We start from the raw sequence: 18,067 nt of genomic DNA, 5'->3' as shown, positions 1-18,067 counted from the left end.
AAAAAAAAAACAAACAAAAAAACCGACCGACACAAAACCAGAGGATTTCTCCTTACAGGAGAGAATTTTCTTGAGAAAATTAGGTTCTGATCCAACATGTCTTTGCTATTTAAAAAGCTTCATTTTGCATGACCTTTGAAATATTTGCATTAAAAATTGAAATTCTGATTTGAAAAGAATTATTAAATTATTTCACTCCCAGCAATGTCAGCACCATTGAAAGTGCAAGGTAGAAACTTTCCAAAATGAAGTGCCATTGAAAACTTTGACAGAAGGTTCTGATTCAACAAAGTTGCTTTTTCCAAACAGAAGAGAAAAAAAGTGTCAGAATAATGATTAACCGAGCTTTGAGACCTCTGGAGGCAAGTTGTGGTGTAAAGTCTGACTGCAGCTGAGGAAATTAAATACAGTCTACACTCTTTAAAAGGCAATGCTTTTAAAAGTGCAATTTTTTTCCCCTTTAACTTTTATTCAAGCATATTTAGCACACCTGCAAAGAGTCAGGGGGACTGTCCTGGCAGCTGACCTCCTTTCACTAGAGAACTGTTTAAAAGCAAGGAAAAGCAGAGTTTGCTTCCTTTTTCTTTCCTTTTCTTCTCTTTTCGTTTTTCTCCACAAATTTCAAGCAATCCAACCCTCATCTGGGTAGACCATCTGCACTTATGAGAAGACAGCTCAGCGTCCATCCCCTTTCAAATTCTCGGTCTAATTCGAGACACACAGAGAGTTTTTCATCTCCTTCCAATGCAGAATGTTAGGAGGGTACTGGAGTTCAGTCATTTTAAAGCAAACGAGAGGAGCTGGCAACAGAGTAATGGAACCAAGAGTGAAGATAGGCCTGCTGACCTGAACAGTCCTAAACTGAGAAATGATTGTGAGGGAGCCACCAAAATCCTGCCAGTGAATGCTGCACTCAGGGATAGGGATTCTATCCCAAACAACACGATTTCCTAACCATGGAAAATTGTGTAACCACTTTTAGAATACTTAGTCTTTCAGGTTAAGGTAACTTCACATATTATGCACTGTTATTGTAAAATATCAGATACCAGCCTGAGGTTTACATGAATCAACGTAAGAGATTTATTTTTGGATTGCAGGGCACCCACACTGCAATTAAACAGCTGACCCCAGGCAAACAATTTCAAGGAATTTACTCTTTGTCAAAGTCTTTAGGAATGTCACTCTTTTGAAGGGTTAAATAAGAAACTATAACATATAAAAGGATAGCAAAGGTATCTGTCTTATGCAATGCAGAAAATTTACTTCTGGATTTAATCCATGCATGCAGATGGGTACACAGTTATATAAATTTATATATATATTCCTGGCATATTTGGAAGAGCTCAGATGGTTTTATAGTTTTATACATATACACCACAGACTGTGTGAGAGGCTATTTTGTGCTCTGTAAACAAGGTAAACAACCACCTTGAACTGCTTTTTGAACCAAAACCAAACACAGAATTGTAATATTTAAAAAGCTAAAATACATGCATTAAATACTGCATGGAATACAAGCATGCTCTGATTTTAATGAGAAATAAAGGGGAACTTCTGCCTCTGCTCCCACTTTTCTAGTAACCATTGCTGGGTGTGTGGCATGAAGTCTGTTGCAAATAACTGTGTTTTAAAAAAAGATAGAAAAATAAACAGAAAATAAACCCACTCCTGCACTGTTTTCTTCCTCCAGCTTCATCATTATAATCAGCCCTGCTCATAAAGTAGCACAGACTTCTTCCTGTTTAGACACAGATATATGACTGAAATAGGTCTATACTATTAATCATACTCTCATATTGAAGGTAAGACCAGAATGTTGAGTGTAAAAGCTGAACTCTCCATCTTCTTCCTTCAGTAGCCAGTGAAAATGAGTTTGACTCTTTTATTCTGTTTTCCTCTAGCTGTTTGCCCATCTTATCCCAAAAAAACCTACTCAATAGATATTTGAAAAACCTTTTCTCCCACCCTCTCCCTCAAATCAATTCATCCTGTGCTTTAAATTAATTCTGCTGAACAGGCTTCACAGCTCAACAGTAATGTCAGGAGTAAACATGACTGGGGCTGTTCAGCCTGTGGCTCTTCTCATCTTGGCCAACAAGTCATTACACACCAGTACCATTTCCCACTGGACTGGAAAAAGCACAAATCCTCACAGTCTTGTATCAGTTACATGAGCCCAAGCACCTTTATCATCCTGGATCTTTAAATGCATGGCTGCACTGGTCAGGAAACTTGTGACAAATTAATAAAGCCTATGAGATACTTGGAGCAACAATCAATAGCTATGCCAGTGACATCATTATTATTATGAACCTATTGCAGTTTGGCAGAGTTGTGCCCAGTAGAAGTAAGGGAGAAAATTATCTGATATACAACTATATTATGACCTGAGGCATTACATGTGCAACCCAGCTGTCAAATTTTAGGAAGTGCTGGTTACCTGCAACTCACATTAAAGTCATCTCTTGTGACTTGGCTTAATTTGTAAGGAGTATGGAGCTCGCAGGGTTGAGCAACGAGAACAGGGTCGAATGAGACAAACAGCAAGATTAGAGCAGTGTGCAGAGAAATGAAGAGCCCAGTGCACCTGCAGAGACAGCTCTAACAACACTTTTTCTTCTACAAACCATGCTTAGGGTTTACTTTGTTGCAGCTCCCAAGGAGTATGTATTACACAGCTTCTATAGCAAGCATTAGCTGCCACAAAGTCAAAAGGGATTTGGTTTTGTTATGGTTTTTTTCAACCAAGAAAGATGATAATGATGATGCACAAAACTGATCCATTAGGCACATCAAATCCAAAGATGAAATACTGTCAGATTCAAAGCTCAAACAGGTCAGAAAGACTCCTGGCAGTATCCAACTGTAGCATCAGAGATTTCCTCTGAAATCAAGGCTTGCTCCCCCACTTCTCCCCTCCACAAGGCAGCTGCTATCAATATTAGAAAACATAGCTTCATAACAGTCTGCCTCATTCACATGAATTTACCTACATGAAAGCAGATGATCTGTGGCCAGGCATTTATCTTTCAAGTGAAATCCCCCTGGGGGTTTATCCTAAGGGAATGAATCCCAGCCAAATCAGCCTTGGTAAACTTTCCCACTAAAATAATGGTGTTCTAGCTGACTTCATTACTCAAATGAAATAACAGGAGGAGGGAGGAAGGCAGAGCAGCGGCTTAAGCTTCCCTAAAATTACTGCCAGTGTTCTCTGTGAGTAAATTATCTAGATTCATCCTGACAAAACCATCAAACATGAGACGGAAGGGGAAAAGCTGTGATAAGGTCAGTGATGCTTTGCCTCTTTCTGCAGAGATCTTGGTGCTGGAAAAGGCTTCACTGAATCCCTTGCTACCACTCAAGCTAAAACCGGAGTGTGTGTTGGGTGCAGTCCTACAATCAACTCTTAACAGCATTCATGTCCAGTATGACAAAGGGAATCCATCTCAACTGCTTGATATCCTTGTTTTTTACTTTATAAACAGGCCTTTTATTTGAACCCACCCTTGCCTGTGTGTTCAGTTCTGAGAGTCAGGATTAAGCTGTTTTCCCAGGATACCTCTAAGGGTCTAGAAAAACTCATAATTTTAACAGGTCTACCATTACTGTTCTTGTCCTAAACTATGGCATCAGGGCACTTGCTAGAAGAAAACCCTCCCTAGGCATTTATTTTTTGCCTTATAATCAATACTTCAAAGTCATCCAAAGTCAGCATATGTTTTTTCTATAACTGCCGCAGCAAGAATGGGGGAAGCATTACAAGCTTCCACTTTACTGCATCTGGATTTAAAATACCATGCACAATTATTAACTGCCTCCCCTGGAAATTTCCTTCCTTTATTTGCTCAGGCAAGCAGATTTTGAAAACCTGAGGTTGAGTAGCCTCAGCAGCACAAAATGGTCAGTGATTTATTAAGACAAGCTGTAGGTGCAGAAATGCTCACCAGGTGGCTAATAAACAGGCTTTGTGAAATAAAACTGAGGGGGAAAAATAATCAGTGGCCTTTTCTTGGGATAGTTTCAAACATTTTAAATATGCACTGGGGAAGGCACACTTTTTTTTATATTATTATTTTTTCAAACAGTTGGACATGCTCTTTGAATGTTAAACAGACTTGGCATTTTCAAAGTCAGTATAATTTTGCAGTGAAGAAGGGGGAATATATTAATATAGAAATAGTCTCCCTTCTGTGTGGAACAGTGTTTAAATCTCATCGTGAAATGGTCTTTCATAATGAATTACTGGTATAATCCAAAAGCTTAAGAGGGCTTTGATCACACTTCAATGTGTTTCCCAATCTGTGGTGCCACAAGGTAACCGAGGCTGAGGAATGTTGCAGACAAAACTCTCGGAGAATTTGAAAGATAAGTCTTCTTTTTCGATTTTTATTTTTTTTTCCTTTGCTAACCTGTGGAACAAGAACATGTTCCAAACCATGGGATAGGATTGAAGATAAGAAAATATGCTCTGGGGTGCCCAAAATCGATATTTCAACAATAAGAAAATAGACTTTTCAAGCAAGTTATGTATTTTGCATAAATCAAAAGGTTAGATAGGGTAGCCTTGATAGTTTGGCAAGACAAAGGTGGATCCCAATTGTTTAAATATTGACAGTAAAATAAATTTTGTACAGTACTTAATTTTTTTTCTAGAATAATAAAACATGAAATCTTGTAAACCTTTTGTTTGTGGTTTTCATCAGCTTGAGGAGAAAAAAGTCTTGAACTAAAAAGTACATTGATTATAGGAAATATAATTTTTTTAAAAATGTAATTAAGAGAACATACTGCAAAAAGACAAAAATGGACATTGAAAACTGATGCAAATTTTGATTCCAGAAATGTAACTGGTTACATACATTAAATAAAGGAGTAAGAGGATTTGTTTTAACAAGCATCACTTTTTCCTTTCTTTCCCATTTCTTGTATTAGTAGTACCTTGCATTGCCACTGGGTATTAGCTGGTAAACAGGTTGCCACGGATCAGCCCTTGGTGAGTCATTTGAGAACAGACATCACTCTTTTTAGCTGGCATCCAGTTTTACAGCCCTCTCTTTGTCCATGGGCCAAAACCTTCGGCAGAATGTGACCTTGAGAGATCATTTGTGTAAATAACAGAAAGAGACAAAGTGTGTTCAGCCACAGAGTATTTCCATTACCAACCCTCCACCCATGTTTTATGTTCTTTGCTCAACATCACTGAGAGAAGATGTAAAGAGTGCCCTGTGACCATCTCTATATTACACCTTAAATGAGCTGCACAGAGGCATTTCCCACAGATTGGCACCCAACAGCACTGCAGCATTCCAAGGGAGCATGTGCAGAAAGCATGGTTGGTTACAAAAGGAGAAAGATCTCTTACTGTGTCTATGAACAGGTCACTGGATTTGCCAAGCTATGAAATAGGCAAGCTTTGGAAAACTGAAACACTCGGGATCCATAGTCTTGCTAGGCCACACATACATCAGCCCACTCCAGCATGCTTTTATTCACTCTTGAGCAAAAAAGATCCTGCTTTCCTTTTCCTGCCACTTGTACTAATTCAGTGAACTCCCTCAAATTGCATAATTACTTAATAAGAACAAAACCTGAGCTCAAAGATAAGCAAAATATTTGGCCTATTGTTTCAAGCTTCAGTCCAGAAGCGCATGGTTGCAAACACCCAAATTCAGATTATTACTTTAACATTTACTGAGGTCTGACCAATCTCAACTAGATTTTAAAAAAATTTAAAATGCCCTCCTGAATGTAAGCAGGAAGAACTCCCGGTAAGTACGTCTCTCAAACTGGTGGGAGACCTCCACATTTCTGAGAGGATTTGTAGCTGTACTGGGATTAACTCACTTGCCGATCCTTTTGAGAAAACTCTTGCTTTGAGTAGTGTTAAAACAATATTTTAAATTTTGCCCTCAGCTTCCTAACCTTGATGGCCCTGTGAGTCACCATAAAGATATTACTTATGAAAGGTGACAGATTAATACATTTACAGTAGAAACTGTTCTTCATCAAGGATTTGTGGAAATAATAGTGAATCTGTGGTGCACCCAGGCTATAAATTCCAATGTAAAGAATTTAAAATTGTGGAATGCCTGTAAGTAAAAAAACTCCCCACATCAGAATTGCCTTCCTTCTTGGCCTCAACCATCAGCTGTCATAGGAATAACATCTCTCACTGATGTGCCAAGCAATGATCCCATCCCCCCGTGCCAATTTCGAAAAAGGAATATTATCAAGTAAATTGTCTAACTTTTGAAATGTATGATGCACGGTAAAACAGTGCTGCCTTCTGCCCCTAACAGTAAAATTTCAAAGAAATGGGTTGTCACAGCTGACAAAATTTTTTTTGAGAAACGGCCTCCTTTCTACTGAAGAACCCAAATTACCAGTCCCAGTGGAGACCATAGCATCACCCTGGAGATGCAAGACCATCAGGATAAATAACCAGACAGAAGGACACTCATCTTAATTTTCATGTAATGCTCTGTCATCTTCTGAAACTTGCTAGTCCTGAGAGACTTAGAGTACTAACCAGGTAAACTATAAAATATGGCAAGGAATGATCTACAGTGACTTGTGCATCTTTCTCAATCCATAAATAACTTTATATTTCATTTCTGGCAGCATGACAAAGCAAGGAGGTAATGAGCCATTATGGAAAACCCATCTGTTGCTCATAAGGGGAAAGGCTTTGTGCTGGTAGATTTATGGAGGAAAATTTTCACTGCAAGTCCTGTTATTCTTAATGAGAATTGCACATCTAATTGCCCATGTTGAAAGTGTACCCCGTTATGTTCCTTCACTATTCAGATGACTATTGTGTGCTCCAGCAACAAGGGAAACATTATCAAAGGAAACCCCATTGTGAAGTGACAGTGGCACTCAGGTGGTGGGGGAAAGGAGCCCCACAGCACAGGGGTGGCTGGGACAAGACAAGTACAAAGGTACTAGTCACAATTTCTGATACTAAAACAAAGCAAATAAAGAAATTTTTTTTGCATGCATACAGAGAAGCATCGTTGTTTGGTCTACTCCAAAGCCCATGTGTTTTTTAATTCTCTAGCTAAGTTTCCTGACTTAACCTTCAGATTCCTGGTTAGAATTTTAACCTTGTATTGTTTTCCTTGATCACTCTTCCAACCGCTCTAGAGAGGGCGTTCTAGGCAAAAACATCCTGCCTACTCAGGCTTCTCCAGAGCACTGGCGACTGTCTCTGCATCTTGAACACCCTCGAACATCAGGAAAGAATAAGGCCTTCATCATTCCTTTTGCCTGTGGTTTGTTTAGCTCGTGCACACACACTGGACCCCACCCAGCCGTTCTGTAGCAGACTGTGCAGCCCCTGCATCCCACAGCAACTGCAGCAGGACAAGAGGCCAGGGGAGAAGCCACTTGGGCCAGAGGCTTCACTTGGACCTTTGGCCTGTAAGCATTCCCAACCCTTCTTCCATGTCTGTCTGCCTGAATTTGCCAGGGCCACAGGACACGACAGCAAGTGCTCAATCACAGGGGCTTGACCATGCCAACAAGCAACTCCTCTTGCCAGCTCCAAGGATCAGCCTTGAAGCCACTGACACACAGCCCGTGGTTCCCTGCTACCATTCCTCTGGTATGGGATCCAGGGCCTGAAGAAACAGGTAGTCAAGAAGCCTCATAGAATATTAGGAGATCACCAACACCAAAAACCATAGAGCACATGTTAAGAGAGCTTTAAGGAAGCAACTATAACAGGTTCCTTCTAGTCCTAGCAACATAAAGTTACTGTCACTCAGGCAAAATAACTTTGCCCTTCTCGTTTAGAGAACAGGAGCAGGCTCTGAGGCCAGCCTGAAACAATGACATGTTAACTTAGCAATATCCAGATATGCAAAAGAATTCAGTATTAAGAGAATCTTCTCTGGCTGCAGACCCCTAAAAATGCCTCTACTCCAAACTAAGTCTCTGTGTCAAAAGCAGTGGGCCTTAACAGCGAGCTCCTACTTTATCTTTCCCAAACATAGCTACAAAGTTAATCCACCTCTTAAAGGAAAACAGAACATTGCAACCATTGCCAAAGTTTTCTCCATTAATAAAGTAAAGCTGATGAGCCCCAGATATGTTCTGGGTGTTCTTCTGATGGCTTGATGAACAGCAAAAATTTTATCCTGCTACAACTTCCCAGCGTGGATTCAATTGAAGTTACTTCTGAACTAGGCAAAGCAGATGTCTGAGCAAGAAAAGCAACATGACAAATCATATAATGCACATATTTTGAAGAACTGTTTTTCAACAGCCCTTCCTACTGGGAGGCCTCAAGTCCTGTACAAACATGCCTTTCCTTTGCACCAACTCAGTGAGGCTGAGATGACATTCCATATGGTATTCCTGAATCACTCACATCTGCAATACACAAATTAGTTTGTGAAGAATCACAACAGAATCTGCTGAATGTTGCTGAAATTGTAGGAGGAGTGTAAGTAATCAGAATAAAGTCAAGAATTTGGACAGATAACCATGACATGAAGTACCCTGTGGATCTTCAGTAGCCATCAGTAGCAATATTAGCCACACTAATTTTCTCAGCAGAAGCAGTTAAAGAAGTAGAAGTCTCTTTAAAAGAATTACTTATTGATTCAGCACTTCTTTTGGAGGGTAATTGCAACATAATTTTTAAACGTCCTCTAAGTACTAATTCAGACTATTCCTTTGGGAGCTGGTGATCAGTTTAGCATGCCATGATATGACCAGGTCCTTTTAGTGCTCTCAGCTGAGCAAGGAGCTTCTGGAATCACCACAGGAGAAGGACTAGGTTGCTTTGAGGATTCTTCCATTGAAGAATCATACTCTTTGTCAGCCTGTGAAGACTAACATGGAACTTCATAAGACCACATGTGCCAGCTGCAGCTTTGGGAGACAGTTTTGATAGAAATGCTATAAAGAATGAAGAGACAATTATTTGAGCTTTATGTCTCAGCCTGTATCTGTGTACACATGCAAGCGTGCACATGCCCTGAATTTATAGAAGCTGGATCTTGTCTCAGAGATCTTTTGTTGTTTTAAAAATGAGGATAAGGGCTCGAGGGAGGTCAAGGCAGCATCAAGGGTAACAAAAGAAAAGGTGGACCATCAAAACTAACACGTTAAAATTTAACAGAAACCATCTTGAAACACTAAAAGTAGAAAAGAACTATGCTGTGTACCCATAGCACATGTATAATATAAGTTTGAAGAATTAAATTCCTTGGGGAGAAAAGGAGAGGCATAAAAAAGCCCAGGCTGGGCTGCAATGTGGTACATCTCCATGTCAGCGAGTTTCAAATGGCACCACGAGATCTGGCACACACTTTATATAACATCCTGCAGAACTACTGTAGACAGAGGAGAGCACCTTTTCCTGAAGGCATAAAACGTGCCCTTGCTGCTGTGGAGAAAACAGGATGGGGAAAATGTATGTTTAGGTGACAATCTAGCTGCAGGGTAAGACCATGACTGGAAAGGGCAGTCCTTGCACTTCAGCTGGCCATGGTACAAAGCTCTGTAAAATTTCCTTTTCCTTCCTGAGTCTGTATATCTGTCCAATGTCTCCATGCTGCCTAGCCCTACAAAAAGCAACAGGAAGAAGCATTCTGCCTGGAAAATTCTGTATTTACAGACAGCACATCCATAGCACAATGATTTCCCTACTTATTAATGCTTATGTCACATCTAAATTTATGTGCTAGAACAGCTACAGGAATCAGCAAGCTCTTTTGAAGCAATACAGTTATAGGAACATAAAAGGACAGATCACTCCATTTAAGAGCTGCCTTAAGATTCTTTCTAGCATAAGCCACAATGCCCACAGCAGAACTTTCTGCTGCAGTTATACCAGTATAACTGTACCAGCAACCCCCTTCAAATCAGACAAGACCTTATTTCACCAGCAGAAGGCCTAAAATTGTTTTTCTCAGAAGACCTTCTCTCTTCTGCTGCCTGTCTCTGTGACGAGGTTCAACTGCTCTCTCCCTGGGGACGGTGGCATGTACAGGGTTCTTTTCTGATCTCCACAGGCCTTGAAAGCAGCATGATCAAATGGATGCCTGAAGAGACCTGACAGGCACACAGCTGTGTGCTGCAGCTCCACTGCCCCCTGACTTCCCAACTCATCTGTCTCTCTTGTCTCACGGCATACAGACAGGACAGAGCAGATTAAAGCCACACGACACGTTACTGAATTACACCGGAAAGAAAGCAGATATCAGCAGAGGACAGAGATAATGCTCCCAAGTAATAAAGCAGACAACAAATTCTGAGAGTCCCTGTTCTCTAATTGAAATGAAGCCTCCATTTCATTCTCCCCTGGATCTTCTTCGGTATTCTTGAGGTTTTAACAATTTTAAGCTCATTGAGGCCAAAGAGATTAGTTCTCCATAAAAAAAAGTAGCAGCAGAACTGACATGATTATCTTATCTTAAAAACATTATAAACAACCCTCTGAAACAAACTTTTTTCCCTGAAGAGCTCCTTAAGCCACATCTGAGCTGAAGAAAACAGTAAGCTAATGACATTTCTTCTTGATTTAAATTGACTTACTCAATCCCATACAAAACTTAACTGCTTTAACTTAACCTACAGCAGAGCATCCATACAGGCCTTTTATAACTGCAGAATGTTCAAACACAGTCTTCCCCAAAAATTTATGGGAAGACACTGTCGCTGTTTGGCTGCTTTAGGAAGGGAATAGATAATGGCTCATACCTCACAAGGAAAATCATATGAAGTTGATATTCAAGAGAGTTTAAAGCCTATGTCTAGGGTTCCAGTGTTGTTCTTTATGTCATATTTCAGCTTCCCTTTCTGATGGCTGTCTCTATGGAATTTAAGACTGCCCTAGACTTAAGGCAACTAGACTGTATAATTGAATGCACAAAGGAAAAGTTGAGCAGGTAACTTGACAGTGAATCTTAAAGACTTTCTGAGGAATCAGAAGAATTAACAAGACAAATTATTTCATTGATGTGTTTGAGTGCAGTGTGCATGTTCTTGATTGCACAGTTGTACCTGCACAGGCAGCTGAAGGACACACAAGGCTTCCACACACACCTCAATAGTGGCAATGCTCAAGTGTTCCACAGACTGGTTTAGGGCAACAAACAGGTGGGTATCCTTGAGGCTCACATTAAACTGGCAGACTGGAGGTTCCAAAACCCCTCTCTCTACCCTCTGTCATGCCATCAGAAGCTGATGACTGGTTTATTCCATACTTTTTATACCTAGAGAAAATACACTCACATTGGGCAGGCAAGCTCCTAAAATACATATCTCCTTTTATATTCAGAGTAAAACCTTAAGCAGGTTGAAGTTGTCTCTTTTCAAGAACAAAACAAAACCTGACAAAATGTGTATGTCTCCTTTGTAAAATGCATAAAAAATGGCCCATGATTTTATTTTCATTTTGTAGATGGCATGGGTGTGATCATAAACTCGCAGTATAACATGCATAGTGGCACAAACAGTATGAAAAAAACAGCATTCCTGGTGGAAATCTGTAAACATAATTTATATATAAGTACTTTATCTCATTTAACTCAGTGAAAATGGGGGAGAAAAAGGTATCTTTACATAAGCAAATTTGAATTCATCTTTTTATTTAAAATCTGTCTACACATTAGAAAATACCTCATAACACAGCTGATTATCATTTGGTAGCATAAAGCTCAGATTGATCAGGCAAGGAACAGATCCATGGGAAAAAAAGCACAAAACAATTTGGACACGCCTGCAGAAGTCTGGTTACAGCCCTGCACAGCTCAGCAAGGGGGGGTACAACCCTGGACTGGGCTCCTTTCCTTTTCACAGACTCAGCTGAGCCTTCTGCAGGCCAGGACCAGGCAGCACACATCATACTGGTTAATATGTCATACCATGTATTTACCAGCTTGAAAGAAACTTCTTCATTAGCGCTCTCTGCCTTTGATATCCTAAGATTTTAATTAAGCACTGTCACAACAGGGTGTGCATTAACAGAGCATTGGCACATGCCTTTGGAGCATTGTGAAGCACTGCACCAGAGACCAATTACCTTCTACCACCCAAGCAGTACAACAGCAGCCCATTAATGCACACCCTGGTGTGGCCTGCTTCAATTAAAGTATATTTGTGAAAGGACAGGCAGTGTTGGACCACTGAGAAAATCAGATGTTTTTAGGCTAGGATCCCACTGATTATTCAAACTTTTACAAATGTACACACTGAAATTCAGTAAACAAATTGCCCAGCTTACTTGGTTACACTGCATAGTAAGAAACAGGGCTATTAAGAGAACAGAATGGAATTTCCATCCGAACGTAGAGAAGGCAAGGAGGAAGCTGTGGTGTCAGCACTTCTGCTCTCTCCATTCCCCCAAAGGAGGCTCAGTTTCAAGACTCTGGCAGAGACAACATTGAGGAGAAATAGGCTCTACTCACTCCATGACAGGGTTTATCCATGGATAGAGTTCATCCAATTATGTAGCACAGTGCAATTCACTAGGAACTTAATATTCTCTTTGTGTCTTGGTTTGTGGTTTGTTGGGGTTTTTTGCATTTACTACAAAGCTAATTTTCTCCTTGCATAAAAATTTCATGCATGGCTTCAGTAAAAGACATATACACACTTGGCAAAATATGTTTTAACTAAACATCCCATGCACATCAGGCAAATCTTGCGTCCTCACAGTTTTTTGTTTCCCTTTTCTCTCTCCACTCTTTTTCCACCTATGTATTTATGTCAGACTCTTTAGGGTAAGCAGGAGCCCTTCTCAGATTCTCATACAGCCCCAGATATAATTCCTCACGCTTTTATGGCTTTCAGCAACTTTAACAAAAGCCACAAATAAAAATAAAGCACAGACCTGTGGCCAACTGGCAGACTATAATTGCATGTTACAGGAGTGGGGCATAAAGCTGTGGTTTTGATCACCACACTCTAATGCAAGGGCACACCATCAAAGGCCATAACAATACAAGTTGCAGAAAGCACAAAATCGGTGGCAAAAATTCCTTGATATGAGTCTCACTCGGGGTCCATAGAAATCAACTTATCCTAGTAGGTTAGAATAAAACAATTTTTGACTGTAATGTAACCATTGCCAAAATACAGGGCAGAATAAATCTGGCAGGAGCATCTAATCTGTACAGAGCCATATCCTCCTACCTTACTTCCTTCCAGGGTAGGCTGAGAGATGATGGACTGGATGATAGTATACCTGGCAACTGGAAGCACCAGAAAGAGAACTAGTTAAGCAGCAGAAGAGTGTTATTACTAGTAAGCAACTAGGAATGAAGTTAAAGTGAGTTTCTGGATGAGATTTTAAGAGAGAAGAATTGTGAAGTTCCCTGTGGGAAATTAAGGTGGGTTCACTAGCCAGAGCATTGAAACTGTTCAAATCTCCAAGTAATCTTCTATTAAGGGGAAGCTGGCATTTGTAGGAGGATGAAGTGGATGGCACAGAACTGCTTTTCCTTCTTAATTTTCCTGTTTTTAAATGAGTCATGAGCCTGAGCATGTAATGAAGTGAAGTCATAAACATCAGCTACCTTCTCCCAAGTCTCAGAGGTGAAGCTTGATACCTCTGCAGAACAGCTAGTTAGGCACACAGGCAGCATTAGAGCCCCTAGAGAGTTCAACTGCAGTATTGCATGCAGCAGTTGGACTTGCTTCCATCTTTAAGCATCTTCCTGACCCAAGTTTTAAATGAAAAACAAGCCATGTGCTGAAGATACATTGCAAAATTATGAGATTTTTGTCCCTCCTATTTTGTTTTCTTTCTTCAGGGTATAGTCTAATAACTCTCAAAAGCAGATGTCATCTCATGTCAACTACTCTTCTTTCTCTCTTGCTGAAATAATGAAATTTGCCAGTTCTAATTTCAAAAATGCTATGTCTTCTAATCTTGAGTCACTATCTAAGTATTAGGAGAACAGAAGAAGCTTTTGTTCTGCAGTTACCCAGTGAGCTGAATGCTGTGCCTATTCTCTATTTTGTGTTAACAAACTCCCAATGCAGACAATATGCTGCCAGAGTGATGGATATGGTCGAAATATTGTCAATTAGATACTGACTTCTAAGCAAAATTGCAAACATCAAATGAATTTCCAACACATTTGAGCTGATGTCACTGTTTCTCCAGCTACCAATTCTTCTGGCCTCTTATCTGTTTTTATGGAAATTTATGCTAGGGTTGACAGAAAATCTCTCTCCCATCTTTTCACTTTCTTTGAAAAGGAAAGATCAATCTTTGAATCCCAATCAAAAGGTAGTCAGAGAAGATTGGTAAAGAAGCATCTAAACCTTTAATTAAAAGCAGCAAGACACATTCTATTTTTTCCTCTACCACATTAAACAGGATGCCTTGCAGGACTTTCAGGATAACTTAAGAATCAAGTTTATTCTTTCTTCTCTTTTCCAGATGAGATGATTTTATCATCAGCAATTGCTCTTTAGATTAGTATCTTATCAAATTATTAATCAAATAAAGTGTGTATGTATATATATATATATATACATATAAAGTATAAAGGCAATAGATAAATACACTGAATCCACATAAATATATAAAGAGATATAAAGCAAGTATCAACATAAATATGTATATCAAATATGTGTAATATTAGAAGTATTAAATGTCATTCCTAATTCATTTTCTTTTTAAGAAAGAACTCAAAACCAGCACATCCTAGATATGGCATATATATTTTCTGATGAAACACTAGAATTCAATTTATCCTAGGTTTTCTAGAAGCCCTGTACACTGGTACCTATTGACAAAACATTGGTGCAAGTCTAACTGAGACTAATATCTAGATAAAACAAGGTATAAACCATTAAAAATTGAACCCAGAATAATATATTGTTGATTTTAATATTTATGTTTTATATTTTTCTATTTTATTTATAATACATAGTTGCTATGGATAAGAGGTAAAAATGTACAATTCTTATTAAAGGTTAGTGATATCTTGCCTTTTTCTTCCTTTAAAGAAACTTTGAGTAAATTTTTTGCTCTCACAATAGTTTTCTATTCAGAATGAATAGTTGTTAGGATTTGGATTGCAGTAAACATATCTGATGGAGTCTTGCATGTGCATCTTGCCATGGAGATTCAGTTGAACATTTATGGATAACTACTTCATTCATAGTGCCCTCCTGCCTGCTTTCTGCTAAGTTGTGTATGATTGTGAGGTGTTACCACAGGGATAGCAAGTAAAATATTCCCCAAAAGAGAGCTAAGGGTGCTTTCCATAAGCACCTGTGTGCACTATAGATACATTTATATATATATATATATGTGTGTTTGTGTGTGTGTATGCATATATATATATATATACAATACATATGTACATAAACATATATATACATATATAAGATACTAAATTATGCATTGTTATATCACATTTAAAGTACTACAGTTGTTTCTAGAGATGGCTAGAATATTGAAGTGATTCCATTTATAATGTTTCCTATAACTTCCAAAATAAGGCAAGAGAAATAAGACATAATTTTATCTCCCAAATGTCCCTTTCCTAGGTTAACCCCTTATATTTTTCTTAACAAAAGTCAATTGCTAGCAGACAAAAGGAACAGTTGTTAATCTTTGTTGCTAATAATCTTTTCTCAGGACTGTGCAATACAGAAGTTGAATTAGTTCTTCATGGTTCAAAGACTACCTGGTAGAAGTTAATATCACATAAAGTGATATAATGCCCTTCCCTTATAGGAAGGGGGTATGAGGACATTGTTGGTGTAAGGATACTACTCTACAGGCCTACAGAAGAAAATTATTCTTCCATAAGGAACATCTTTTCTCAGTTGCTAATAATTGATTTCTTGCTTTAAGTCAGCAATTTATTGCTGCACTGCAGCTGTGCAAAGTTGAAGACATTATTCCAACAAATATGAAAAGTTTTTAGGTTCAAATATTGCCTATTGTAATAGTTTAAATAAAATATGAGGAGAAACAGAGTTCCTCTGTAATTTTCTATGTGTTGTGTTGACAACACTCTTTCAGCTCATGAAAGATTTGTAGGTTTCATGATTTTATTTTGTCCTGCCACTTCACTGATTTTTTTGCACATCCTGCTAAAAAGGCAGGGAGCGCTAGATTTCCATGTGTGTTTTTAAACAGCAGCTCATGAGGCTGATCACTAGTTGGATTGATTTATGTTTTAATTTTATGGATGATATCACACAATTATCTCCAGATGGAATAATCGGGATGAAGCCCTGCCAAAGAACATTAGACACTAAAGGAGTCAGCCAATGCAATCCATTCAGTACTGTAATTATTTTTGTTTTGGCTTCAGATATTTCTACAGAGGCACAAACTCATTCTGGTAGGGCCTTGTTCAGTGTCTGCATAAGTCAATGGAAAGACTTCCACAGATGAAAGGAAGTTCTGGCTCAGCACCCCAGAACCCTGCATTCCCTTCACACATTCCCCTGTTGTATATCTCAGAGATTCCTTCATTGTATTTCCTTTCTCTTGCCTTCCTCTCTTCTGGAGTCAACTCTTGCTGTCCCACCCTTGTGTCCACTGGTTGGTTTTTTTCCCCTTCCCAGAAATCCGCAGCTGATATTCAGACTCATTGTTTCTGGTTTATTAAACATAGACAAATGAAATCAAAACTTGTTCAGCCTGGGTAAACCAGGAAAGCTTTAATTCCTATAGCAATCTATATATAGTTGTTATTTGTATGCATTTATTGGATGAGCAAGACTGATGACTTTGAATTTCTTGGTGTCGAACTCAACCAAATATTTCTTCCTAGATTAAATCTAACAATCTAAGAGAGAGAAAAATTTCTCTTTTTTGTTTTCTTTCTGTGAAAACAAACAGACTGTCCTGCTTAACAGGTCCCATTTTATTTGGAATCCAACATTTCAATGCTTACAAGTAATTTTCTAGGAGTGAATTTTCAGAAGGACCTGCCTCAGCTAGTAGCACAGATCCCACTACAAACCCTCAAGCTATATTTAGAAACTTAAACCGAAAACTTTATTCTGAAATGTAAGTGTAGACTTAAGGCTGTGACTATTTTGGCTGTACTTCCTACTGCAGAACCCAAACAAGCACCTCAGGGGAACACTGCAGGTGGCCCTCTTAGGGCACATCTGCATTGGTGAATGCACTACCAGAGAGCTACCAGCTACCTCAGGAACTGCAAGCAGTGTCACAACACCAGTGTGACATTATCTCTATCTTTTCAGCTTTCTGAAAGACAGAGATAATTACTGGGGATTCAGAGATGTACCAGTGTCTTTATGATGCTGTCAGGATATGTGCCTTCCATCATGGATTCTTTCTATTGCCCCACACTGAAGTAAATCACATTTCTACAAATAAGTCTGACCTGCCCATAGACCTGAATGAGTTACTTGGTCTTCATGATTCACTTGTGCTTCCTTAAATAAATTTGTTTATTATCATGCACTTGTGACTGGCTGACTGAGGCATGACAATCTATATAATGTTTTCATAATGTGTAGAGTTCTACTTGCTTATGTTCCCAAGCCAATGAGTGAAGCTTTCAGGCTTGAGGGGTCTGAGCCAAACTTTCTGAGTTACACAGCTTTCTGCTCGGTTTTGGATCAGCTGCATAGGTTATGACTGACACTTGACATTGAACAGCATGTTCTTTTTCTTCCTATAAATATAAACATATAAAGGTTTTAGTGTAGGGTATCATGTCAGATTATTTCAACTAATTTCCGAGAATGCAAAGGGGAATATTATTTGATGTGTTTGTGTCACATTTGGGAAACTTCCAGCATCATTTTATTAACCTCCACTATAGACTTTCCCCTTAGCTTTTTCTGAGACATGCTTTGTAGAATATCACTGACTTAAATATAATTAGAAAGTACTGGAAAAACAGGCAAAAATTGCCCTTTCTCTTTGCACTGGTTCAAAGATAATCAGATAACTGTAATGACCATTTCCTTACAAAATTCTTAAGACTTTCGATCAGCAGCCATACAAAAGGAGGGTTTCTTGCCTCCCATTTCATAGAAAAGAAATGTATATTTAAGTTTTTTGCCTTAACCTAAGAATCTAGGGTATGAGTTTACA

The sequence above is a fragment of the Haemorhous mexicanus genome, chromosome 1 (genome assembly GCF_027477595.1).
Source record: "Haemorhous mexicanus isolate bHaeMex1 chromosome 1, bHaeMex1.pri, whole genome shotgun sequence".
In the NCBI taxonomy this organism is placed as follows: Eukaryota; Metazoa; Chordata; class Aves; order Passeriformes; family Fringillidae; genus Haemorhous; species Haemorhous mexicanus.
This window is presented reverse-complemented; position numbering follows the sequence as displayed.